The sequence below is a fragment of the Cryptomeria japonica genome, chromosome 9, assembly GCF_030272615.1.
Source record: "Cryptomeria japonica chromosome 9, Sugi_1.0, whole genome shotgun sequence".
Lineage (NCBI taxonomy): Eukaryota > Viridiplantae > Streptophyta > Pinopsida > Cupressales > Cupressaceae > Cryptomeria > Cryptomeria japonica.
Window position 1 is genome coordinate 749,595,446 of NC_081413.1, and position 26,955 is coordinate 749,622,400.

The window sequence follows — 26,955 nt, forward strand, 5'->3', positions numbered from 1 at the left end:
TTTTCAGGTTGTCTAAGAACCAAATGTCAAAAGTGATGCATGAAATATATATTTTAAATATTGAAGAAGATAATTTGCAAAATGTATGGCTCAACTAAGCATTAAAAAAGAACCAATGCAGGTATCACTTGGATGTAATAACTGCCCCCCAGTTACTACAGTTTTTTTATTCATTTCATAGCAACTACAAACCTAATTGAACAAGCATCTTCAGTCTAATCCAGAAGATGACTTTATAACATCTCTAATCCTTGTGGCGATGACTCCACATCCCACTCTTATGCTTACACTAGAAAGTGGTAAGCCCCTTATGTTAGGGTCATTCCTAGACCTAGACCTAAACCTCAAGGGTTCATTTGTGATGACCCTGTTTACGTGTTCCCTTTGGGAGTTAGAGGAGTTGTAGTTCGTGCACCAATGATAGAGTGTATCCTCCCTGTATGAGATCTTCGATTTTGCTTTTAGCGCATGTCTATTAATTAAGCTTATGTTTTTAAATTTGTCTAGTTACAATAGAATGATAACAACATGTTCCAGTCAAGTGTTGGTTTCATACCAATCATTAGTATACAACACACAAAACCACATAGGATTGTTCCAAAATCTCGAGTTCACACACAATGATTGGCTCAAGAATGCATCACATATACATAGGGTGACTATTTCATACACACACCACAAGTACAACAGTGACTAGCTTACATGCACATCACAAGCACAATAGCAACTAGCTGAAGCATACATTGCCTTTATCTAGTAGGAATGATCCACACATACATTACATGTTCACATAAAGACCGACTAACACATTGCAAGTGGATGCAACTTGTTGTATGCATCATCCCACTACGTGGTTCCCTAACACAAATTCATAAGTATATCTCATTTGGAAAAAGGATTGCCAGTACATCACAGACTACACCATGGGTTCCATCCTTTTTCCAATTCTGCGATCAATGATGATAGTCAAACATTTCCTACTACTTGATGCCCTCAGTAGTGAGGACATTGGTATGATAATTTTCACAATACTTAAGGCTAGTAATAAGATTTCCACAACCCGTTAATTGTCTAGGTCATCAAATTGCCATATAACTTGCATAGTCCAGATGTCTTATGGTTATACCATAGACCCAAGGCTAGTACCTATATTATCAATCGCATGGACTAAAGTAATAATCAAAACTAGAAAATCCTACTGTAGGCAAACACCACATAGGAAACACCCAATTCTTCTGATAAACCAATGCCAATTTTAAACTCTTGAGATGGTTAGATCTTGATATCCATCACTTGCATGCTATTGGTTCTATGGCTTGCATGGCATGAGTGGAAATCATCAATGCTCTCTAGAGTAGCATGGATGTCCATTGCCTTCATTTCATTGATTGAAAATTTGAAACCATCCATGCCTCTAGAGTAGTACAACCATCCATCACTTGCATGCCACTGGCTTCATAGCTTGCATGCCACTTGCAAACCATCCATGCCTCTAGTGTAGCACGAGCATCCACTGCTCGCATGCATCCATCACTTGCATGCCACTAGCTTCATAGCTTGCATGCCACTTGCAAACCATCCATGCCTCTAGAGTAGCACGAGCATCCACCGCTCACATGCCACTGGCTTTATGACTTACATGGTACTGATGAAAGCCAATCTAAACCCTATAAAATCGGATAACTCTTGGCATCTCTCACTTGCATGCTACTAGTGAAAGCCAGTTAACCCTATGAAACCAAGTAGCTTCAAGCATCTATCACCTGCATGCTACTAGTGAAAGCCGACTAACTCTATGGTACAACTGAGTATGTCTGTAGAGCATGCTCCTTGAATCTTGTCACATTGGAGCGACAATAAGCTTATCTATAAGTGGGTCATAGGTTTTACAATCATGGTGATCATCTATGTTGATAGAACAATTTGTTGGAATTTTTGTCATTGATGTCAGGGCTAATTTTGAAGTTTATTGATGAAGTTTAATTGAGCTGCTTGCCTTCTTGGGTGCTTGAGGTGCTTGAGGTGCTTGAGGAGCTTGCCCAACTTGACCTGCTTGTGTGTCTGCAACAGCAGTATGTGAGGTTGCTTGTTATCCTTGTAAGTTACTTACTTGGTTGCCATGTTAGTTCAATATGACACATCATTAGCTTGACTATTCAAAGAGTCGATTGAATTTTATGTGTAACGGATATCCTAAGATAAGCAACTTATTTATGGATATGACTCCTCAAAGTTTATGATTTGAAAAAGCCATTATTTACGATGCAGTGGTGCCGTTGTGGATTTTGTTTTGATTGGAAGTTTTTTAAAAGTGGTTTTTTATTGCGGGAGTTACTTTTTTATTGAGCTGCTTGCCTTCTTGGGTGCTTGAGGTGCTTGAGGAGCTTGCCCAACTTGACCTGCTTGTGTGTCTGCATCAGCAGTATGTGAGGTTGCTTGTTATCCTTGTAAGTTACTTGGTTGTCATGTCAGTTCAATATGACACATCATTAGCTCGACTATTCAAAGAGTCGATCGAATTTTATGTGTAACGGATATCCTAAGATAAGCGACTTATTTATGGATATGACTCCTCAAAGTTTATGATTTGAAAAAGCCATTATTTAAGATGCAGTGGTGCCGCTGTGGATTTTGTTTTGATTGGAAGTTTTTTAAAAGTGGTTTTTTATTGCGGGAGTTACTTTTTCTTGTGTTGTGGCTGGAAATAGACTTTTTGAGGAGCCGTAATAAGTGATGTCAGTTTTAGTGGAGCAAACTTTATTAATATTTTTTCCTAGTTCCGACATGGTTGAATAGCGTCGATTATTATTGGTTTATGTTCAAAGGATGTGTTTGTGGTATGGATTTTTGCAAATTCAAGTTCTTGAAAAGGGAAAACTAAAAACGTCTTCTGACTGGAGAATATTATGGGTGCTTGCAAGAAGTTGAGTCCACTTTTTGGAAGTGTTTTCTCTGTTTTTTAGATTTTGTCCTGTTTGACATAAAAATTGAAGCACTTAAATAATGAATCTTGAAAAAAGTCAGTAATAGAAAATGTAGTGCTCGAAGTCTACTTTTCAAATATGTAATTTATTTTAATACCCAGATCTCAAAAATTAAGTTTGAATAGGCATTACTAAAACCTATAGTTTAAAAGTCACTTTTCAGGACCATACCATGCTCGTGTACGACAAACATGATTTGACCTAAATGAAAGTATTTTTTTGAATCTTTTTGCGAAAAGTTCTATAACTCACTCACCTTTGATAAGGATATTTTTTTGTAATTTTTTTCTGCATGTTTTTTTTTTGTTAATTTTCTATTGGGCATAATCATTGTTTTGAAAAATCCTCGTGTACGGCAAGCATAATTTGACCTAAACTTAACATTTTTGATTTTTTTTTTTAAACTGTATAGAATTGTCTTTAGTTTGATGCCATATAATTTTCTTTTCAAAAAACTTAAAGAGAAAAAAGTTATTAAAAAACTAAAAAACCCTGTTATTTCAAGTTTATGGACCTCTTTCATTAGAAATTATTTTAAAAATAAAAATATTGATCCATTAAAAAAAATAAAATTTGGAATCTAGATAGTCTCTACTATAATGGGTTTTCATTGTTTAAAAAAATTCTGAAAATTTGGTGTTCAAATATATTTTTAAAGTCATTATTTTGTATTAAGATTGATTTGGCCTTCAAGTTGCGGGTCAAACTAGGTCTAAGCCAGAGGGTCGGCACTCCAAGCCATTTCCCAAGCCAAAATCCGAAGGAACAACCGAGCCAAAATTCAAAATTTTTAGAAACAGGATCTCGTTTATCGATTAGGATACGAGATCCCGTTTTTTTTTTTCAATAATTAAAAATAAAAAAGCAAAGGGGATCCTGTTTCAAAAATAGAACGAGATCCTGTTTCAAAAATAGAACGAGAAAATGGGATCCCGTTTTTTTTGTTATTTTTTTATTATTAAAAATAAGCTATATATACATGAAATATAACATTTAAGTATAAGTATATTTCATGTATATATTGGTAGGATGTTTGAGAGTGGTTTCAGATCTCTAGGAGTTATAATGCGAATTCTAAATTTTAGAAGATCTTATAAATTTTTAGACAGTAAAATTCCAACAATCAACAGGCTCCTATCAACATTTTCTCGCTCTCTCTATATCACTCTCTTTATCGCCCTCAAGCTCTAGACATATCTCTCTCCATATTAATCTACCTCTCTCTATCTCTCTCCTCTCTCTCCCAAAATCTAGATCTATCTCTCCACCTCTCTCTCCCATCCTTAACTCTCTACTCTTTGTCTCCTCTCTCTTTCTATGCACCTCCCCCCTCTCTCTCTCTCTCTCTCTCTCTCTCTCTCTCTCCCTACCTACTTAGTTAGATGTTTAAATGTTTAAATTTCTTTCTGATATGTTTAAATGTGATGTATATGTTCGAGATGTTTTCAATGTTATGTATAAATGTTATACATGTATAGTTAGATGTTAAAATGTTATCCTAGGACCCCTTAGTACATCCTAGGACCCCTTAGTACACCATATGACCCCTTAGGACACCATATGACCCTTTAGGAGATAATATTATCCTGAAGGGTCATATGGTGTCCTAAGGGCTCATGTCATGTACTAGGATGCTAAAAGGGGTCATGTGATCTCTTGAGGGGTAAGTAGAGAGGTGGAGGGAAGGAGGGAGGGATGTATGAATAGAGATAGAGGAAGAGAGAGAGGAAGAGGGGAGATAGTGATAAGTTTAGAGGGGGGGAATAGATAAAGAGGTGGAGAGGGAAGGAGATAGAGACAGGTGAGATATACAAAAGTGGAGGGGAGAGTTGGAGTGAGGGAGAGAAGGAGAGGTATTCAAAGAGAGGGAGGGAAGGAGAGGTATTCTTTACTCCACCTCTCTATCAAGTACCCATCTATCTATACTATCTATCTCCTTTCTCCCTTTATGTATTTATCTCTTCTCTCTAGATATGAGTATCTATCTTCCCTCCTGGTCTTCTAATCTCCCCTCTCCCTCTCTCTACCTACCTCTCTTTCCATCCCTATCTACTTTTATCTCCCCTAATTTTCTACCTCCTTTCCTCCATTCTACTCTCTCTCTCTCCCTCTCTCCCTCTCTCCCTCTCCATACTATCTCTCTAGCTACTTATCTCTATCTACCTGACCTTTCTTTAAATACCTCTCCTCTCCCTCACTCCAAGTCTCCTCTCCACTTTTGTATATATCACCTATCTCCATCTCTCTCTTTTCGTCTCCACCTCTCTGTATCTATTTTACTCTCAACTTATAACTATCTGTTGACGTGTTTGGAATCGCATTGCTGCAAACTCCATACTGCATCATTAGCCGCCCTCGTATCGCCGCTTCTGTTGCGCGCGGAAGAGGGTAAAAAGCTATAGGGTTACTCTTTACAAATGCAGGCTGATATGATCTTGATTTAGTAGTTTAAACATTCATCATGGCCCTCCTTCTAGCACCAATTCTGTTGACGTGTCTGGAATCGCATTGCTGCAAACTCCATACGGCCAACACAGAATAGAATAACCAGTTGAGTAACCTATCCTCTCTTGAGATAAGAGAATCCCTAATGCTATTTTCTACGTTTTGATCAAAGGGGATAACCTCAAGTTTTCTTTCGTCAGGTCTTGACTGTGGGATTACTCAGTAGTTTGATGTGTTTTTGCTGGAAACACAAGGGGGACTTATGTTGAATGGGTAATTTATAGATAAGTTCCCTGGAACTTTTATAATCTTTCTTATCAAATGATTTCGGTTGAGTTGATACTGTTCTCAGTGGGACTGCGGGTTCTCTTGATAAAAAAGGGAAAAAAGGAGGGAAGGATAGGGAGAGAGAGATACATGAAATGTAAATTCTAACTAAGATAGCAAATTCAGTCAAGCAGACAGACACCTCCAAGAAACTAGATTAAACATCACCAGCTACTTAAGCACAATGTTTGCATAATCCAATGCAATCTTCAAAGGAAAACAAGATTTTCATGTTATCAAGTACAACATTAGAACTTTTACATTCATAGTGAGTGTTCAATAACCGAACTAAGCATAAGGGGTTCAGATTAACCATGCAGAGAGAAAGGCAATCAGCCATTCCCCAATGATATGAACTGCGAGGATTCTATCAGATGCTTGCTTGAAAATTCTATGTAAAGGAAATAAACATAACTGAAAGATTTCTAAATTAAGTGAAGAAGGAGACCATGCACTCACAAGGAAAATTGAAAATAGTCTTAATCTTTGCATTAATTCCTGTAAATTTCGGCAGAGCTTTTGCAACAATCCAAGAACTTCTTACAAAATGAGGGAAAACCAGTCCCTTAAATAGGCTTCAAAACAGGATGAATGGCCCAGATCTAATCTAAACAAGTGGCCCAGATTCATCCATAAAACATGGCTGCCCATACCCATAAATGGGATGCAAATATCAACAACCACCCCCAAAGGAGCAATAACTACCTAAAAAGGTAATTACAACAATTTCAGAAATAATCCAAAAAGGTGCATTAATAAAGTTTTACATTTTGTTCACTAAAAGTCAAATGTCACCTTTTGGTGCAAAAGTGCACTTTTAAGATTTAGAGAGAAAAAAACACTTTTAAGAAACCACTTTTTCTTTTCCAGTTTCATATGCCTTTACCAAGAATTGATCTTCTCCATGCAAATATTCTTGCCAAAGGTCCCGACCTGCCGCGCGTTCCTCGCGAACATACACCTGGAACCTGATGCATAATTGAAATAGCAGACTGAAGGGAGGCATAGGGGGATGATGAATTTTGTACTGCATGCTCTCTAGATAATGATCTATGTGCTTCAAACTGTCTCGCCAGCTGGACCAATTAGCCTCAAAACTCAAGATATCAGAGTGTAATTTACTAGCAAAATCTAGGTCCTCTGTAGAGTAGGCAACCTTGTCTATTTTTAATCTGTCCTCCCAGTTTGGATGGATTACGGGATCAGACAGATTGTTTTGGCAACCCAAAACCATGGATCGGAGGATTACTCCACCGAGGTCCCTGGTGTTTCTCAGAATTTCTTCGCATGCCTCTTGTTCTTTGTTAATGGTGGCCTTTGTGTCCTTCTTCATGCTGATAGCCCAGTACCATTCTTTAAAAATGCTGACGTCGTGGGGGGCCCAAGATGTCAGACAATGGAGGAATTTGCGGATGGGTCCAAAAAAGAGCTGTCATGAGGGGAAGAGTTGTAGTAACTGCTTCGTGAATTATGAGGCATTCCCGCTTCATCTCGTACAATTTGACCAAAACGGTTTCTCGGTGGTGGGCCATTTCCTTTACATCCTTAATGATCAGCTCCCCCTTCGCCTTGAGGCTTCGATCCATTCCCTGACGGCCTTTGCTGTGTCTCGTACTCCTTCAAATTCTGTTGTGGTCCTTTGCGCCAATGCTGTCGAGGGAATATGGGATTCAGAAGCATTGTGTAATGGCCTCAGGAGCTGATTGATGTATCCCTCGGCTTGCTCAGCACGAGCCCGATACATGTTCTTTTCAGCTGTTATCTCTTCAAGCTGCCCGAGTATATTCTGCACTGAATCTTTGAATTCTTCTTTTTCTTGCTTCTTAGTGGCTCGTCCAATGGGGACGGTTGTGATGCTATAATTTGCCAGTGCGATCTGATCTGCTGGCTTGTCTACAGGCGGGGTGGCAATGTGAAGAGTGCGGTTCCTTTGCTCGTCCTTGGTCACTCTAGAATATGCCCTAGGCTTTTTCTTCCCCTTAGCTTTCGCTTGGTCTATGCGCGAGAAGATATCCTCTAGATCAATAGGTGGTTTGGTGGCGGCCTTGCGCTGGGCTCTGGCAATCAACCACTCTTGAGGAACTGTCTGGGCTGACGATACGGTTAAGTTTGCATTCTTTTCTTTGAGGTTTTCAGCCGACTCGTCACAGATTCACAACTGTTCTGCTACTGGAAGGGTGGAAGAGGTGCCAAGCTCCTTGCTTGCAGCTGAATTTTCTCCTACTTCACTGAACAATTGTCTGGCGCCTTTGTGTGATGGTTGCTCTTCAGTCCTTTCGAGCTCGCGAGTCTCCTCTGTCTTTTGCTCTCCTTCAACAGTAGAGTCATCTTTGGCTGTATTGTGGAGCAGCAACTCATGGCGACTCTATTGCGTGGGTTCATGCACTTCGATCCCTTGGATGGATGGAATCTCTCCTTCAATTTGGTTGCCCGGTTCGGTTGATTCATGGGCTCTTAGCTCATCTTCCAGCATGTCGGGCACGGGAGGATCATTAGCTTCAAACGCGTCGACGTCACTCTGGTAAGGCGGAGCAGGTATATAATCCAATTCTACTACATCGTCGGACGAACTGGGGTCTTTTGACGATGAAGTGGCCTCTGGTCTCCTTATAGGAATCTTCTCCCTTTTTGTTCTTTTGGACGTCCGAGTCCCTTTGCAAGCCTTGGCTTTCTTTCTCTTCTCTGGTTTCTCAATTTCTTCCCGGGGTGCACTGGACGTTCCTTCATCTTCGGAAGACTGAGAATCGAGGCTGCCCATTAGGTGGTAAGTGAACTGGACTCCTTCGTGAATTAGCCTCTCAATCTGCTAATGTAACCATTGATCTGTGTACCTCGCTGGGGCTGCCATGACTGCCTCAAAATCAGTGATTGGGTCCTGGGACCAATCAACGCCTGGCAAGAGATGCCTTACTGCTTCGAATTCTCGGACTTGGAGGCAATTTCCTGAATCTGTGAGCTAATCTGGGATCCGACGATATTCAAAGAGTCGCATTTGCTGCACACTTAGCCTAGAATACTCACGTCTTCGGACCTCATAGTCATCAGAGCAATTCTTCCAATAGTCTTAAACTGATTCCTTTGCTCTGCACCGCCTGCCATAGGCTCTTTTTGCCAGATTATCGCGATTGAAATATTTTCTTGGAAAATGGTCCTGTAGGCCATAAGAGGCCAGCTCTGCAAGGGATTCCTCTGCTAGGGTAGGGGTCTTTAGGTGGACATCGTGGTTGCCTATGATCATGGGGAATGTGAATCCAGCCTGCTTACTTTCTCTGAGTAGGATGCCGGCCGGACGTGACTGCCTTGTGACCTCCATAAGAACTACTTTGTCGGTTGGGTACCGTGGAAGTCGGAGAGGGGCACCATCAAAGCCTGCTATTCGGATATAGGAGAACCTCGGGAACTGAATGAACCAGGCTCCATACCTCTATACTAGAATAGTAGCTTGGTCTGAGAGCCTTATGTGTAATCCTCCCTGCATTAGCCTGACCAGGCGCATTGTGAAGGCGTCATTGACATGCTCATATTGGCCAACTGCATAAGTTGGGCTATTCTTTTCCCTCTGAGCTATATCTTGGTAATGTAGCTGCGGGTAACAATCATAGACCTTTACCTGATCGGGTCCATTCTCGATTTCACCTTTCATTATCAAACTTGGCAGCGGTTGGTTCTTGGCGAAAATGTAGACCAAATAAGAGGTCATGGTGAAGTATTTCTTTGTTTCAAGCTCTATCACCTGAGTGTGGATGTTGTCACTTATGATCTGGGCCTAGTCAAACTTAGACTTCCTAGCGAAGACTTGCTCTGTGAAATAGAACATCCACTCCTCAAAGTAGCTGGATTTAGGAAGTCCCATAACTCGGCTGAGTAACGTGACCATATCCCCATGCTCATTATGAAAATCACTTCTGGGGGTCTTTTTCACAATTCTGGTGCTTGGAAGCCTTCTCTCCTTGTACCACTCTTCGTTGATCAGTGCTTTGCATTGGGCCGGATTCATATCATATGCCCCTTGTGCTTCGTCTATAGTTGTAGCCGTGGGATTGTTTGGGAAGGGAATGTCGAATGCGTCGCCGATGGCCTCAGGAGTGAAGTTGGCGATGGTCATGTTCTCAAGGAGCACCAATTTGGAAGTTGGTTGATAGTGTCGGTTGGCCTCTACCACTAACTCATAATTCTGCACTGCTGGAGGAAATCCCGCCACTTGGGCGATGCCACTTTCCACCATCTGTCTAGGCTTGCCATATGCGTTAGGGGAGAAGACCCGATTCCTGAAGTCCTAGATGTCAATATGGCCTAGGTCGGTATCACCGATATTGTCCCAGACGCTCTGCACTTTTGACTCCCTCAATCCTCCTCTTTGATACTGATACTTCATCCTTTCAAGTTTGCGTGGGATATCTGATTTGGGTGCTCGCGATGTCTCAGCTGCAGGGGGCGTCTTGATGATTCTACCGCCGATTTAGGCATTTATCCTGCACAGTCGGATGCGCATTACGAGGCGATACACAAAGAAGTAAGGCAAGTTAGATAGAGAATACTCCAACATTCAAGGATTAATTCAAAATTGAGATTGGGCATGGAGCGACATTTCTAGCTAAAAGCTTGATTGATTTTAAACCAAAGGATTCATGAAGCTTTTGATCGCGAATTTATACTTAAGCATTTTGGATTTATTTTCAACAGGGACAAAGCTCGAAAAGTTTTTCCTAAGTTTGAAAATGCAATTTCTAGTTAAACCTTAGGAGTGAATTCTAAATTTTGATTGCTTTGAACAACGTTTTACAAGCGAAAGAGATGCAGATTTCGAAAATTTAAGCATTTTAATCAGATTTCGCACATACGTCTATTTGATTTATAAGCATTTCAGATGATCACAATAGACAAAGCGTACTTACCTGATTAGAGTGGATGGCGAGAAATTGCCTGACTTTGCTGCATGAAGATGAATGGACGATTCTGGAAATTTTTGAATTCCAACAGTTACCTCCTTGATTCAAATTTTTGCGGTTATTGTTTGAGAGGAATTCATCATTTTTTAAATGGTTTTTTACCTTGGGTAATTGGCAACCTGAACTTGAATGATTAATGGTTTGCAACGTTTTACCTTGAATGCAAACCGTGCGAAATTGGCTCTTTTCCCTTTCAAAATCGGACGTGATCTTTCTTCACATGAAATGTAGCAGCATGGAGGGGGTTTATCAATTTTGAATTTCTATATCTGGGCCTATGCGCAACGATTTTCGGAGAGTTAGAGGACTTTAGAATTTCAAATGCGTTTTACCTTTCAACTTCGGACCCTTTGGCGAATATGGAGGCCCCTCAAAACTTTAAACTTTGCTTTATACAACCCTAAGGGCGGACTTCAGACCATAAACTCCCCTCGGAATTCCGCGATTTTTAACGCTTCTTTGCAATTTTCAAATGACTTCAGATTGTTTACCCCCCTTTGGGATTTCGCAATTTTTCACACTTCTGGCAAATTTCAGAGCATTTGGGGTTTTTGCAAACTGGAGATATTTCGGAGCATTTAACACCTTTTGCAATTTTCAAAAAACTTCGAACCCTAGGCCCATTTTCGCAAGTTTTCGCATCTTCAAACTTCAGAGCTTCAAGGCATTTTGCGATTTTGATGATTTCCAGAGCTTAACGCCTTGCCAAAAAACTTCGGACCTTTCATATGATTCTGCAAATTTCGGAGCATTAAGCGTTTTTGCAAGTTAGAAAAGTTTTCGGACCTAAATGCCTTTCGTAAAAAACTTCGGACCTTTAAACGCGTTTTGCAAATTTCGGATGTTTGGTGTTTTGGCGAGTTGGAGATTTTCGGACCTAAACCCACCTTTTGCAACATTTTACTTTTTTCAGTTTTTGCCCCAGGGTCCGAAATTGGGCATTTTAAGTGAAATTCGGACCTAAAGGGTCTTTTTGCAATATTTCACATTTTTCAGTTTTTGCCCCAGGGTCCGGAATTGGGCATTTTAAGTGAAATTCGGACCTAAAGGGTCTTTTTGCAACATTTCACATTTTTTAGTTTTTGCCCCAGGGTTCGAAATTGGGCATTTTAAGTGAAATTCGGACCTAAAGGGTCTTTTTGCAACATTTCACGTTTTTCAGTTTTTGCCCCAGGGTCCGAAATTCGGTCGCCTGGGCGATTTTAGCAATCTTCCAACCTTGTGAAATTTTAACATTTTGGCCTCTGGGTCCGAAATTCGGCCCATAAGGCGATTTTGGGAACTTAAGCAAAATTTCGGACTTTAGACCAGTTTTTGCCAGATTCTACAAATTTTGGATTTTGGAGGTTATGGAATTCTAAGGCATTTGGGCAAATTTCGCAACTTTGGCATTTTGGCCAGGAAATTCGCTCCTTCACCAGCAGGCAAAAATCATCCTTTACTCAAATCCCACAAACATCGCGGAGACAAACCTTATGCAATCTACTTCGTAGCTCTTGTGCGAAAAATGGCGACTTTGGTCCTTGTGTGACCTTTAGACACACTGCTCTTGCTTGGCGGGCTTCGCCAATTTCTATCACCTTACGCCTATCCAAGGCGATTTTCAAAATTTCGAACAAACTCTTGGCATCGTGCCAGAGGGCTAGATTAGCTTGATGGATTCATCAGCTCATTTCTTTGACATCATCACTTAACGGACCAGTTGCGGACACGCTCGAAAGGACACGAGACACTTTGCGCAAGACCCAACAGGGTGAGGACGAAAGGCTCAAAAAAAACAGGAAGGGGGACCTTGTCGGCGACATGGAGCGTGTGCAACGCACAACACTATCTCCCCTCTTCCTCTCTTTCTTTCTCTCTATATATCTCCCTCCCTAGAAGACCTCTATTTCTATCTTTTCTTCTATCTCCCAAACCTTCCCTTATCACTTCTATCAATCTCACTCTCTCCCCACTCTCTCTCTATTACCTTTTTCTCAACCTACATCTCTCTCCCTCCCCACGTATATCTCTACCTCTTTCTAGAGTGAGATAGAGAGGTAGAGAGGGGATAGAAGGGAGATAAAAGTAGAGAGGGAATGAGGGAGGGGTGGAGAGAGAGAGATGTTGGTAGGAAGGGAGAGAAAGGTATGTAGAGATAGATAGATAGGTATATGTAGAGATATAGAGGTAGGTAGGGAGTGAGGGGATGTGTAGAGATAAATGAGATACAGAGTAAAGAGTTAAGGACATGAGAAAGAGGTAGAGATAGGTCTAGATTTTGGGAGAGAAAGGAGAGAGTTTTGTATTTGAAATGGGATCAAAACGAGATCTTGTTTCAAATTTTCACTCGGGACCCCGAACTATAACGGGATCCCATTTCGTTTCTCATGCGCTCTGCGCGATTTGCCATATTTTTCTAAGTGTAAAACTTAAACACTAAGTGGACACAACTTCTTGCACTTACCCTTATTATCGATGAAATCCAAATATGCGGGTATGGGAAGATTTTAACGGGATGTCTTCGAGGCCTATGTATAAAGTTTTTGTTTTGGTGAAAGGTACAAAAATAAAAGGGGTAGTCTTTGAATGATTTTTTTTGGGACTATTCTCTGATGTTATCGGTAGGTGTTTGAGGAAGTTTGTCGGATCTTAAGAATTTTAATTTCGACTATATTAATTGTCATAGCCAACTAGTCTTTTATCGTAAAATAATGAAGTTGTTACTTATCGGGTGTTGGATTTATTTTTCTGGGTGTGGTGAAGATAAAGGGGAGTGTTTGTTTTAATATTGTGGATAGTAACTATTTGAGTATGATGCCTTCAAGTTATAAGCAGGGATAAATTTTTAAATATGTTTTGCTGGGATAAGTTAAGTGTGCAGAAAATTCTGATTTTTGTTGGAGAATGAGGTTTTAGTGAAGATATTCTGGAAGGAAGTAAGGAGTGTTATGTTTTGCTTGCATTGATTCTAAAGTGCCCAGAATGATCTAAAAGTGTATTTTGAATGTTTCTTTGTTTCTGAGTTGGTGCTTTCAGAGAATTAGAGAGTTGAGCTCTCTTTGTAACTTGGGTTGGTGCCCATTGGTGCTAATGGAAGCTTCTTGATGTTGTGGTTTTTTACCCAAAAGGGTTTTCCATGAGAAAATTTGGTGTTCTTGTTTTTGTGTCTTGCTTGCATTTTTGCATCCTTGTTTCAAGTTGATTCAAGAGTAATTTGTAGTTTTTAAAAGGTTATAAATACTGAGAAAATTTTGTGTTCTTGTTTCTGTGTCTTGCTTGCATTTTTGCATCCTTGTTTCAAGTTGATTCAAGAGTAATTTGTAGTTTTTAAAAGGTTTTAAATACCGATTCAACCCCCCTCCCCCCTCCTCAGTATCTTCTGTGTGAGTCTCACAATTATCCTCTATCTATGCCCTTGTGGAGTCCCCAACTCAATCCTAATTGTGATTCCAAGAAGTCAACTCTTGTATTGATCTCAATTCTACATTGTGACATTAGAATGTATTAGAACCACATGGAACTCCATGGCGCATATCATTTTTCTGATTTTTTAAAACGTCACAAGTAGTGCTGATGAAGCTAGAAAATATCGATTTCATGTCAAATTTTGATCAAGTCATGCTCTCCACTTTAGAAAAGATGGTTGTACTAGGTTATGATTCGTTCTGTACTCCTCTCTGTAGAGTCTTCCATTGTATCAATACGTGGTGGGAGAATTGTGCACGCATGATGTCAAAAGTTTTGTTGTCTGTATGGTAGAGTGGCATGGAGGTGACCATACGACGTACGACACAATGGAACAGAGAATGACGTATGATTGGAAAAATAGCCCGTATGGTGTATGAAGATGACAATATTGTACAATTGGAAGGATAGCCCGTATGATGTACGATGTGAGTGCAAAGAAACATAGAAGTTGTATGGTGCATAGGAGAAGCCATATGAGGGGATCAAGAAGACGCCATGTGGTGAGAAGCTCTTGTGCGGTTCAACATGAAGCAAGCCATTGCCGTACGGTTTTAGGAACAAATCACTGTATGCGAAAATTACTACCTTGCCTTACTTGGAAACAATACCAAGATGGCCATACAAATATGGATGGATGTGGCCATACGGTTGAAATTTTTTTACATAACTGTACTACAGAAAAAATATGTTTACCTGACTGTACACTATTCAAAGGTCGTACAATGTCAATTTGTGGGGGCCGTATTAGGTAGCAAGGATGCCATACGTTGTCAATTTCTAAGGGCCATATTGGGCAACAAGGATGTTGTACATGGCTTAGCCATATAGGAGGAGCAAGGAGGCATCGCATGGTGGGAATTCAATATGCTGCACTTGTTGAAAATGTTGTACGGTGTTGTACGGGAGGAGCAAGGAGGTGTCGTACAGTAGGAAACTTGGTATGCCATACTTGTTGAGAAAGTCGCACAATTTGACAAAGATGCCTTATGATATGAAGCTGATGTCGTACGATCTTAGATTTGAAGGGTTGTGACATATTGGAAAGGCATATGGTTCGATGCCCAGGCTCCATGCTAATCTGTACTTCACCCAATTTTATTCTCTTCATCTTCAATTCTTTAAATTTTATCTCCTTGACTGAGTCAAAATTGTGAGTCGATGTGTTGTCAACTTTTGCAACTCCTTTATATTACTCATAGTCGTGCACGAACGTCTCACTCGTTGATGCTTTATTTTCTTCCTCATCCATCTTTGCGATCTACAACATGTTACACGTCGAGTGTAATACTTCATAGTCCTCTATTTGCCAATGGAATAGGCCATTCAAGAAATTTGTCTCATCTTCAGAACAATCTTCTAGCTTGAGCACCCCTTAATCGTTGGGTTCCATGCCTTTCCTTCCTTCGTCCGTACTTGACTCTTAGTCCTTCGACTTTGAATTGAAGGATCCCAACTACTTGCTAACCATCTGATTTCTCAGGTCAATGATGTACTTCCTTTACTTTTGATTGAGAGTGTGTTCCTCTTCTAGTTATGATTTGCCTTGGTAGTAATCAACCAAGCTCATCCAAGGAGTGCATCGTACGCCTTCTTCTACAACAGGATGACTATGAAGTCCAAGAAAAAATGTTGTGTCCCAATTATTACTTTTTTTGCGATTAATATCTCTAATGGCTTAATGCCATGCTGGTCGGCACTTACCAAGTAGAAGGTTGGCGACCAGAGTGTTGGCTTCCCTAGGCATTTCCAAGTATCTTCTGGTAGTACATTTACTCTTGAGCCTCTGTCGACGATGGTGTTTGTCAGCTTCTTCCTCATTTCCATCTCGACGACGGTCTGCTTCCTTCTGATGCTAACCGTCAACAACATGGGATGAATGGCTTGGTTACCTTCAGTCACTTCCTCATGTGACTTCCATTCATTCTGGCCAAATGTTACTGATAGCGTTGGTAATTGCCACTCTCAGTTGCGGTATGGTTTGAAGAAGGTTTGTCACCTTGATGGGTACGGTTGTCTATAGCACTTGCTGAACTATGTTCTTCTCTGACTCCAATCACAATGATATACTTGATTTATGTTGGAGACTATTCATTCTTTCACCATCACTTGTTCTACTTCTTCTTTGGCCTCTCGAAGTCATTCTTTCTTCGTGCGAGGGTTCGGGTACACCACCTTCTTTGTCTATTCTCTCGTGATTGCCCGAATTGCCTCGTCTTGTTCCTCCACGTCCAACATATTAATACCCTTTTGCTTTGTGGAGTTGGTGTCTTCATGGTTACCTAGTCCACACCATTTGCACAATATTTGTATGTTGTCTTTCTTATTTTGGCAATCTCTCAGAAAGTCTCCCCATTCACTACATTGTCGGCATTGTATGATAGGATGTCCTTTGGAGTCATATTGTATTTGATTTTTCCCTCGTTGATTTCCGTAGGCGCTTGACAATACATTTTGTGGTTTTGATGGAGTAGATTCTCCCTACATGAAAAGTACTTGCATACTCTAGTCTTCAAATTATATGGACACTCCTTTATTGAATGACCCATCCCTTGGCAAATCTCACAGAACATCTTTCTAGGACAATTACCTTTCGTGTGGCCCTTAATTTTGCACTTAGTACACCATAGTCATTAGTATCTTTACTGGTCCCTTTCTCTGCCTTCAATTCTTTCATTCAATTGTTTCATCATCTCATCATATCTTGTCCTAGGACTTGAATTGTTTTGGATTCTTAGTTGCTGCTACCTTCGGTGCTCGTCATATTGCCAGTCTTCCTCTTCCCTTGGGAGGATGTTTTTGTTTTCACTCTTGATGTCTATTGCCTGATTGTAGGCATTGACGTATGAGGACGGAGGCACTACTTCTCATCTTCTTGTGCAATGTGGGTGTTTACAGCTATATCTGATAAATTAAATACAAGAAGTAACAATATAGATGACAATGCATACTTGTGTAACATGCTAAAAATTTAAAGGAAAGATTTTTTTTTTTTTTTTTTGGTAACCCAGAGGTATCCTTGCGTCTCATCCCAGCGACCAACCCCGCCTTACCTTGGGCTTATGGGAGCCAAGTTGGGGTAAGGGGAGAGGCGAGACGAGGCGAGACTAACTGAAACGAATGTAACCGTTGCAAATACAACCGTTAACATAATCATTGCAAAGTAACATAAAGGAAGTGATTTTTTTTTATTGTTTGTAAGATAACAATAACTGAAAGTATTTCCATAGATCTAAACTAAACATAAACGTAAGATAAGGAAATAATTAACATTACATTAATTGAAAGAGCAAGGGTTTTGAAGGTACTTTTCATCTGATGCTAACTTTTGAACTTCACAACTTTATCAAGATACCAGTGAGGAGGGAAAGTATCATTAGGGCGCTTTTCCGCCCAACCACAGACTGCTTAGTCCCCCGTGCCATATCCAATTGGATTGGCCCGACCCTTCGTAGGAAGGTAACGGGAAGATGAACTCAATGCGATCTGAACTGAAGATAATCCTACACAAATTCCTAGTCGGTCATATCCTATAGGTTTCCCCTAATTGCTATGACCTCTGACTGGATTGTGTATCTGGATAACATACTGGTTGACGTTTACAGAAGTATCGTCTCCATGTCTGGGGTTTTCTAGGTTATTGCAAACACGCTAAAACATGAAGTCAATTGTTTAACATCTTGCTAGTTTGGAATGAATTTCGGTAGGTGATCAAGTTCTCAAATCTGTCTCTATGCTACTGCATTCTGACTCTATGAGGCCCATTGGCTACCATACATGTTTGGACTCAAGCTTTCCTTGCTGTTCAACAAACTCGAGATGACTTATACTCTAAGAATGAAACCTTTCTTGACAAACCTTAATGTTAATTTAATACGGAAATTCATACTTGTGCCCTTGAGCTAGCAACCTGCTCTTGTTTGCTGGTACAACTGGTAAATTAAATATAGGAAATAATAATGTACATGACAATGCATACCAGACGGCAGAAAATATATCTTTATTCGCACATTCAATTATTATAGAGAAGAGACCAAAGATGGTCGGCCAAGGATTACACTAGATCCGACAATACCATCCCCTTCCTTGACAGTACACAACATATTTAAAGGACCCGATGGTTGTCGAGAGGTACACAACTGTCAACCAACCGACACATAACCACCCGAGACTGACAACCCACTCAATACAATTAATTAATACCTTGTCAGATAACAAATAATATCAAACATAACAATAGGCAATTTATGCCAACAACACTCTTTCACGGGAACAAGGATGAATCCAAGTTTAATGAATATGTAGAAATCATTGACCTTCTTCTTTTCATGAACCAAAGTTCTGTACAAATATACCAGCCTGGAGCACAATAGTTGAATAGTTCGAAATCCGCACAGTCTCAATGCTATTTACACAAGGAAAGTAGCCCATACTCGGCCTTTATTAACTGACATCTGCCATTATGTTACAAATGATTAACAAACGATGCCGTTTTTGCGCATAAAGGTTACATGAATCTCAATCGTCATTAGTTCACCACAGATTGACATATTTGATTTTATCGGTTGGTACTTTACCTCATCTTGAGGTTAAAGACCTTATTTTATTTAGATAAAAATTGTTCCCTTCTAATTTCATTGAAGCATGGTTAAAACTGAATTACTTCCTTAGTGAGGGAAAGATAAGATAGACGACAGATTGCCAGCACCCCCATCAATATTAGTTTCTATGTTTTGTGCTTATTGAGAGCATTCGTGCTGCTACTATACTGTTTAGAAAAACTATTTATATTGCTTGAATGTCAACTGCATTAAGGCTGAGGAGCTATGTATTTCTATACATAGGACTATTAGCTTAAAAAACGTTATAAGCTCCCTTGTCTATCAACCCCTTTCTCACTGAGGTAATATTTACTAAAAGACTAAGTGCTCCCATAATGTTTATTATGCCCATCTGCATTTATGAGCTCTGAAATACTATTCTAGTCGGACGTTTCTTACCAAGCTGAAGATAACTTAATCATCTTGATTGACGCTCTGGTATGAGGACCCTTTCGGCCCAATGGTATCCAATAGCTGCAATTACACTTGCTAGTGAAATCATAATTACACCCTTCTTGACTACAATAAGTCTAGGTTCAAAGGAGTTCAACTAAACTCAGAAGGGAACTAAGGCCAAACTTATGCTTAGCATTCATTTGTTATCAGTTACAGTACTCTAAAATGTTATCATTAATTTCTCTCTCATTCAAGACTGCAATGACTTATGATGTTTCAACTGAATCCCTGGCTTGGGAAAAATAGGGGGCATAAGAGCCGCCAAATTGTATTCACAATTCCTAAGTACGAAATATAACTTTGCCGGACATGTCTTTGCTGTCCTGGCATCTTGAGAGTGACCTCCCAATAGTGATGCTAACTGCATCAAGTACCATGGTGCTCTTCTACCCACTGCCTTCCTAGGCTAGGGTATAGGTTAATTTCTTAAACTAGAGAGGTTAATCTTAATTAGATAATTTTATCTTAGAGCTGTCCTACCTTCTCAGTCTAAGAAAGTTCTGAATAATTTGATTAGGAGGTCAAATTCTTCTTTAAGTTGTCTCGGTTATGAACACCCTTCCATTGAATGGTATAAGTCTGCACCACTATGCTGGAATAGGCTTACCAGTACATGTTAAGGTACACATATGCGGACACACGAGCGCAAATACCTTTACATATACGTCAAGTATTACCAGTTATAAGCCACACTGGTACATACTTGCTGGTATATGTCAAAGTATGTGTGCAAATGTGTACCTGTACCCGCACCTTCACATGTACGATGATTATTTTCGGGTGCCTAAGATTTACGGCTTAATTTACTTTAAGCAAACTTAACAACTGCACTTATTCAAGGGTTATTAATATTAAATTTACTCAAATCCCAAGATGACTGCTGTTACAGTCATAGATTCCCATTAGTGAGAGTATATTTTCACGTCCGGGAACAGATATAAAGCTGATTCAAAAGTTTAATTATGAATTCCAAATAATTGTAGATTATCCACATTTTTTATGAAGGAAATGGAGGTTCAGCTGTTCAAGAAGGGTTTCACAACAGTTATAATTGGACATAAATTCCTTTTTTATTTTGCCAACATTCAAAACCCTTTCTCCCAAAGTTAGTAGTACAGTTTCAGAACTCTTTTTCTCACTTCCTAAAACATATTTTAAGAGATAGAATGATATTTTTCAGTTGTACAGGAATTTATACATGCATACTTGTATATATACAAATCTGCCTATATACAAACCCGCTGCAATTTTTCATGGAAGAGAGAGTGAAAAATACAGTCAAACTTTATAAACCCTTCTTCTACAATTAAGAGTAGACTGGAGAAATTAAAATTAACCTCCTATTTGAGTTGCACATAACCAACGGTGAACATCAACAGAAATATCTATTCATTTCCTACTCTTTCTTACCCAAACAGGAAGAAAATCACATAATAACTTAACCAAATTGCTCATAACTGAGAATGACACGGTATTTTTTTTAGAACCAACACCATATATCCAAACATAAGAGAGAGTGCATGAAATGTAGAACAAATTTGTCAGGTATAACAGAATATGTGATTTGTGAAGGGAAGAATCACGTCAAAATGTATTTCAATGCCTTCTTTTCCAAACCCCTACTCAAGGAAAACATGGAGTAGAAAAATGGAGATTCTCAGCAGTAGTGATGAAATTGCAAAGCCGAAATATGGTTAAAACACAAAACAAAACCCTTGTTTCTTCCCGTCCAAGAAGAAGAAATGAAGTGAAGTGTTTTCTTTTTCTTTTCCCACCCATTTATGTATTCCACCAAACGTTTTTACTGCTTCCTTCGCCCTAATACCAGGCGGATTCATTTACCAGCAAGAGTCATGCCATTCCCGTGCTTCTTCCCCACGTGATCAGCATTTTGGCTTCCTAAGGAAGCTTTCCCCGCTCACAAAAATCATGCCCGTGAAAGAAAAATATCTCCTCCATATCGATATGTTATAAAGTTTTGACAAAAGAATTAAATCTCTATTCTTTCAAGTGCCCGATAAAGCATATACCAAGGATGGGCGATAAAATGGTTTTAATTTGCATTACTCTTTTTTTTTATCAACCCTCCTATATGCCCGTTAAAATATTATAACTTGCTTATCATAGCGTTTAAGAATAAGGTAATTAAAAGTGTTTTTAATTAAAACTTATTTTCTCTCATCACTTTCAAGTATTCCAAGCCAACTCACCTAGCGACTTTAGGAAGGATTTAATAACGTGTCTTCATTTACTTGCTTTATTGAGTTGCCAATTAAAATTGGCTAAGTATTAATTTATTTATAACAAATAAACCTTGTCTTGCAATATAATTAATTTTTTTTAAAAACTTTTTAACGTGACTGGCGATGTTGGCATGACATGCCCTCCAACTCCACGTGAAACGCTTTTGACCCGGAGCTATGAACCGGTGAGGCCACAACAGGGGGACCTCATCCCCACACTTGTTCAAACCTACGAGCACAACGGCCCAGTGAAGACACAAGGCCTGCGAGCATAATGGCCCAGCAGGGGTTTGAACCTTGGTGGCCGCTTCAGCAACGAAGTGTTTTAACTGCGACACTACATGTCCGAAGACTTGCAATATAACTAATTGATTTAAATATACATATTCATATATATTTATATATATATATACGACCCATACATCTTATGTATACCTGACTGTGGAAGTACGTATATGACCATGTATACGTACTCTCGTACCCAGGTATTCACATAAAATATGTATGTAATATATATATTCATATACATAAAAATATATATATATATATATATATATATATATATATATATATATATATATATATATATATATATATATATATATATATATATATATATACAATAAAAAGAAACATTAGTCACAGCTAAATTTGATTTTTAATTAATGAAATAATTAATTAAACGATAATGATAATTATAATTAAAAATTACCTCGAGAAGCGACAAAACCTAGGGTTATGAACCCTTAACTCTCTGCACTGACCGTCTAGGTTACTTGGCACAATGGCTAACAAGGTCTAACAAGGTCAAAAGAAGTTTACCTGACTCAGGTTAGGGTTTTCGGATGGCGTTGAGTTTTTTTGTTTCCTTTACCTCTCGACCTGATGATACTCATCCTCATCATGCAAATATTCTTGCCAAAGGTCCCGACCCGCTGTACGTTCTTTACAAACATATTCCTGGAACCTGATGCATAATTGGAATAGCAAACTGAATGGAGGCATAGGAGGATGGCAGATTTTATACTGCATGCCCTCAAGGTACTGGTCCACGTGCTTCAAACCATCTTTCCAATTGGAACGATTACACTCGAAGCACAACATGTCCGAATGGAATTGACCAGCAAAACTCAGGTCCTTAGTAGAATAGGTGATCCTATTCGTCCCTAGTCTTTCTTCCCAGTCTGGCTGTATTACGTCATCTGACAGGTTATTTTGCCATCCTGAGACCATTGATCGGAGGATCGTCTTGCCGAGTTTCTGCATGCCTTTCAGAATTGCCTCGCATGCATCGTTTTCTTTATCAATAATTTCTCTTGTGTCATTCTTCATGGTGATAGTCTAGTACCATTGATTAAGAGTGCTGATGTTATAAGGATCTAGGATGGCGGACAATGTAGGAATCTGTGCATGGGTCCAGAAGAGAGCTCTCATGAGGGGAAGAGTAGTGGCAGCCACTTCATGCATTCTAAGGGATTCCCTCTTTACCTCTAATAGCCGGACCAGGGTGGTCTCTCGATGGTGAGCCATCTCTTTTACTTCTTCGAGAATTCGTTCGCCCCTCCCTTTGATGCCTTGTATCCATTCTGTGACAGCCCTTGCAGTATCCCGTACTCCTTCAAATTCTGTTGTGGTCCTTTGTGCCAATGCCGTCAGGGGAATGTGGGATTTAGAAGCATTGTGTAATGGTCTCAGGAGCTGATCGATGTATCCCTCTGCCTGGTCAGCACGAGCTCGATACATGTTCTTTTCAGCTGTTATCTCTTCAAGCTACCTGAGTATGTTCTATACTGAATCCTTGAATTCCTCCTTTTCCTGTTCCTTAGTGGCTCGTCCGACGGGGACAGTCGTGATGCTATAATCTGCCAGTGTGATCTGATCTGCTGGCTTGTCTACAGGCGGGGTGGCGATGTGAAGAGTACGGTTCCTTTGCTCATCTTTGGTCATTCTGGAATATGCCTTGGGCTTTTTTTCCCCCTTCCCTATAGCTTGATCTATATGTGAGAAGATGTCTTCCAAGTCAATGGGTGGCTTTGTGGCGGCCTTGCGCTGAGCTCGAGCAATTAACCATTCTCGAGGTACAGTCTGGGCTGATGCTATGGTTAAGTTTGCACTCTGTTCTTTGATGTTTTCAGCCGACTCATCACAAATTTGCAGTTGTTCCGTTACCGGGGGAGTGGAGGAGGTGTCGAGTTGTTTGCTTGCAGCAGAGTTTTCTCCCACTTCACTGAACGATTGCCTGGTGCCTTTGTGTGACGGTTGCTCTTCAGTCTTTTCAAGCTCGCGGGTCTCCTCTCTTCTTTGCTCTCCTTTAACGGTAGAGTCATCTTTGGTAGTATTATGAAGCAGCAATTTATGGTGGCTCTGTTGGGTGGGTTCATGCACTTCAATCCCCTGAATGGATGGAACTTCTCCTTCCTCAATTTGGTTACCCGGCTCGGTTGATTCAATAGCTCTTAGCTCGGCGTCTAGCATGTCGGGTGCGGGAGAGTCATCAACTCCAAATGCATCAATGTCACTCTGGGAAGGCGAAGCAGGTATATAATCCAATTCAACTACATCATTGAACGAACTAGGGTCCTTTGATGACGAAGTGACCTTTGGTCTCCTAATGGGAATCTTTTCCCTTCTTGTTCTCTTGGACGTCCGATTTCCTCTGCTGGCCTTAGCCTTCTTCCTCTTCTCGGGCTTTTCAATTTCTTCCTTAGGTGCACTGGAAGCTCCCTCATCTTCGGAGGACTGAGAATCAAGGTTACCCATTAAGTGGTAGGTGAACTGGACTCCTCCATGAATTAGTCGCTCAATCTGCAGATGCAACCATTGGTTAGTATATCTTCCTGGGGCTGCCATGACTGCCTCAAAATCAGTGATCGGGTCTTGCGACCAATCAACGCCTGGCAAAAGATGCCTTACTGCCTCAAATTCCCGGACTTGCAGGCAGTTTCCTGAATCTACGAGTTGATCTGGGACCCGACGATTTTCATAGAGTTGCATTTGCTGCACACTCAGCCTCGAATATTCACGCCTTCGGACCTCATAGTCATCAGAGCAATTTTTCCAATAATCTTCAATTGATTCTTTTGCTCTGTACTGCCTACCATAGGCTCTCTTCGCCAGATTGTCGTGATCGAAGCATTTTCTTGGAAAATGCTTCTGTAGGCCATAGGAGGCCAACTCTGCTAAGGATTCCTTTGCCTGGGATGGGGTCTTTAGATGGACATCCTGGTTGCCTATAATCATGGGGAATGCGAATCCAGCCTGCTTGCTGTCTCTGAGTAAGCTACCGGCTGGACGTGACTGCCTTGCGACCTCCTTGAGAATTATCTTGTCGGTTAGGTACCGTGGAAGCCGGAGAGGGGCACCATCAAAGCTAGCTATCCGGATGTAGGAGAACCTTGGGAACTGGATGAACCAGGCTCCGTATCTCTGTACTAGAATAGTAGCTTGCTCTGAGAGCCTTATGTGTAATCCTCCCTGCATAAGCCTGACCAAGCGCATTGTGAAGGCATCATTGACGCGCTCATACTGGCCAACTGCATAGGCCGGGCTGTTCTTTTCCCTTTGAGCTATATCCTGATAGTGTAGCTGTGGGTAACAATCGTATACTTTTACCTGATCAGGTCCATTCTCAATTTCACCTTTCATTATCAAACCTGGCAGTGGCTGTTTCCTGGCGAACATGTAGACTAAATAGGATGTCATAGTGAAGTACTTCTTTGCCTCAAGTTCGATCAGCTGGGTGTGGATATTGTCGCTTATGATCTGGGCCCAGTCAAACTTGGATTTCCTAGCGAAGACCTGTTCTGTGAAGTAAAACATCCATTCTTCAAAGTAGTTGGATTTGGGGAGTCCCATAACCCTGCTGAGCAATGTGACCATGTCCCCATGCTCATTGTGAAAGTCACTTCTTGGGGTCTTTTTCCCAATTCTGACGCTTGGAGGTCTTCTCTCCTTGTACCACTCTTCATTGATCAGTGTTCTGCATTTGGCAGGATTCATATCATACGCCCCCTGCGCTTCATCTATAGTCGTGGCTGTGGGATTGTTTGGGAAGGGAATATCAAATGCGTCGCCAATGGCCTCAGGAGTGAAGTTAGCGAGGACCATGTCCTCGAGGAGCACCAATCTGGAACCTGGTTGGTAATGTCGGGCAACCTCCACTACTAACTCATAGTTTTGCACTGCTGGGGGAAATCCCGCTACTTGGGCGATGCCACTTTCCATCATCTGTCTAGGCCTGCCGTAGGCATTAGGGGAGAAGACTCGGCTCCTGAAATCTTGGATATCAATATGGCCTAGGTTAGTATCACCGACATTGTCCCAGACACTCTGAACTTTTGACTCCTTCAGTCCCCTCTTTGATACTGTTATTTCATCCTTTCGATTGTGTGAGGGATATCTGATTTGGATGCTCGTGATGTCTCGGTTGTAGCAGGCGTCTTTGATGATTCTACCACCGATTTAGGTATTTATCCTGCACAATTGGATGCAGATTACGAGGCGATAAAAAGGAAGTAAAGTGGGTTAGATAAAGGATATACCAGCATACCAGGATCAATTCAAAAATCGAATTGAAAGAACAACATGATATTGTTAGCTAAAAGCTTGATTGATTTAAACATGAATAGTTATGAAGCTTTTCGATTGCAAATTTATGTTTAGGCATTAATTTCAAAATGGACAAAGCTTGAGAAATTTTCCTAAGTTTGAAAATGCATTTTCTGGTTAAATCTTAGGAGTAAATTCTCATTTCGATTGCTTTGCATGACGCCTTATAAACGGAAAGATGCGATTCTCAAGATTTAAGCATTTTAATCAATTTTTTTTTTGCACAAACATCCATTCAATTTGTAAATATTTCAGATGATTGAAAGAGGTAGAGCACACTTACCTGGTGAAAATGAATGGCGAGAATTTGCACGATTTGCCCTGCGAGAATGGACTCCAAATTTTGAATGGGAGGGTCTGCAATTTTGAATTTCGACGGTCAACTTTCTAATTCAAATTTTCACGGCTATGGTTTGAAAGGAATTTGGAATCTTTTATTTTGAATTTGGATTTGAGACTTAGCGATTTTAATTACCTTGGCGATATGGGCAATTTGCTTTTGCGTGTTTTCCCCTGGGCGTTTTGCAAGTTTAACTTGGGTAACCTAGTTGAAACGTGATTGTAAAAAGGGGCTGCGGATGGCGAACTTCGGTGAATCGGAGAGTTTTGAAAACCATTTAAAACTTTAAACCTTCTTTCGTATTTACCCTAAATCGCGATTTTCGGCATTCTAAGGCGTTTTGCCAATTTTCCTTTCACGCACTCTCACCCTATAATGCGATTTTCGGCGCTTTGTTGAACTTCGGCGTTTCTCTTTATAACTCGATGGGGATTTTGAAAACTACGGCACTTTGACCCCCTTTGCCAACCTCGCAACCTCCGAAGAAATCGCGATTTTCGGGAGTTGGGTGTGGTTTGCAAAACTTCGGCGTTTTTGACAATTTTGCAAACATTT

At 40.4% G+C, this 26,955-nt stretch overlaps 1 protein-coding gene across 1 annotated transcript in view; it reads left to right on the forward strand.

The window, feature by feature from the left end:
• Nucleotides 1-26,955, forward strand: part of LOC131064650 (zinc finger CCCH domain-containing protein 64) — a 184,682-nt gene that overhangs the window by 88,725 nt on the left and 69,002 nt on the right. The window lies entirely within an intron of this gene.